Source organism: Acyrthosiphon pisum, chromosome A1 (genome assembly GCF_005508785.2).
Source record: "Acyrthosiphon pisum isolate AL4f chromosome A1, pea_aphid_22Mar2018_4r6ur, whole genome shotgun sequence".
Classification (NCBI taxonomy): Eukaryota; Metazoa; Arthropoda; class Insecta; order Hemiptera; family Aphididae; genus Acyrthosiphon; species Acyrthosiphon pisum.
This window is the reverse complement of record NC_042494.1, coordinates 164832688-164834841: the sequence shown is the minus strand read 5'-3', so window position 1 is coordinate 164834841 and position 2154 is coordinate 164832688.

The window sequence follows — 2154 nt, the reverse complement described above, 5'->3', positions numbered from 1 at the left end:
ATATTCTTCTCCATACTATGTTCTTAAATGTCCTTAATCTTTAATTCTGATTGGTTGTTGTCTACGCTTCGCAACCATTTAATATATTATAAGTGTTGGTCTTATTATCACTATATAATCAGTTTTTCTGGAGAATATTTTGGATCTAAAATATATTATATGTATCAATGCAAAAACATTTTTTTTTGCCTTAACCTAACTTAACCCAAAACGAACCTCTTATCTACTTGGTCCGGTCATTTTTAGTGTTTAAAGTTGCACCTATAAACTGTTGACCTTTTAATGTACGCATTACCTGAATAACAATCTTGGTGCACATTGGGTGCTCTACATCAATTTTTAGGTTTTTGTTACCATGCTATAATAACGGTGCACAGCACTGTGTTTTTGATCAAAATTAATACCGATTTATTACATGGGAAGCACCGTGCCAGTAGAACTCAATAGTCGGTTCAGGGACCGTTTTTGTGCGCAACTAAAGTTATTGTTCATTTGTCGGACTATAGCCCTTCTATTGTTCTTTAGGGTCCTCATCACTATCAATTAGTTTCATTATTTTGGTTTTATCGACATTGATCTGTAGTCCTATTTAGTTCTTCTCACTGTCTAACAATCCGGTTGAATTTTTTGAATCGTCAAAAGATTCGCTTAGAATATCAGTCATCTGCAAAATAAATTCTATTTTAATTTACCTAAATACCACGTTTGCTGGATTACGATGCTCTAACTATAGTGTATAATGCAATATAATATACATTTAGCATATTATATTATTATAATAAATTATTAGGACGCAGGAAAAAATTTAAAGAAAGATAGGTATCGCCGAGCCCTAATAAATTCTGATACCTATTGGTTTTGGTGGAAACTTTCGGGACTCACGCGCGCGTGAACTCTCGATTAACTGTTTGCATGCAAGGTAATCACATTAAACACTGAATACTGTAAGTAATAGGCGCAAATAGCGTTTGAGATTTGGGGGGGATAATAGGGCTAATAGGGCCTTACTTTGATAATATTGAATAAGCTTAAAACAAATTGTAGGAAATGTTTGAGAGGGCTATGGAAATTTTTGGGGGGGCTTAGCCTCTAAAGCCCCCCCTATTTGCACCTATGCTGTAAGTATAGAACGCTCATTGTACCTATTTGATTGTACCTATACAATGCACGAATTGAAAAGTGACCCCCATTATAAGATGCTGCTATTTTCATTCCATTGCCCATATATAATTTCGATTGCAATAGGCTGGGCCCAACTCTTGAAATTTCCTTGTAGTTCATAGTTACTGGTTAGTGAATGGTATACAGCTATGATGACCGGCTTTATTCTTGTGAGATATAGTGGTATAGGCCCACTAAGCCTGGCCGAGGCCATATTGATAAACGATTTTATATACAATTACTTTAGTCAGTCTTAGAAAGATCGCTGCCGTTAGGACATCAGGTTAGTTTGCCGCATCAGTCGATTTTCGATCGGACTTTTTTCGTGTCATCGTCTGTTGCAGTATTTTTATAGTTCGCTGCAGTAGCCCAACCAGAATTATTTCAAGGGGGGGGGGGGGTCACTTCGTTTGACGTGCCGAACGTTTCAAAATGATCTTTATAGTAGTTGACAGTTGCAATACTTATGCACATATAAAAATTTGCTCGGTCAAACTGGTCTGAAAATAAGAGCACCGTTATGTTTCCACGATATCATTGACATGGTTCATTATCCCGGTGCGGGATAATTTTACACCGGTTTGGACCAAGCATTTCTAGATGGTTGCTCCTCGTCGTAAAGTGTAAAAAAATACGTTGCCAACGTCAGTTATTATAGTATTATAGTCCTAATTCAGTTCATTGCCGGATATCATCCAGTACGGACGTCGTTTAGTGCGGTCCTACTCTATATGTAATCTCGGTATAAAGGTTATTATAATGTCTACGGAGTGTGCAAAGTGCAGTGAGATTTTTACTCACAGTGAAGACTTGTTAGAATGTTGTAATTGCAAAAACAATTTACATTTTTATTGTGCTGGTGTCGCTGAAAGTAGTTTTAAAAAGATGTCACAAAACACTAAAACTAGATTCTCCTGTCAGACTTGTCGAGAACCAAGCCAAAAATCTGACAAAGTAATTTCAAAAAAATCGGAGGAAAGGATGGAAGAGCTT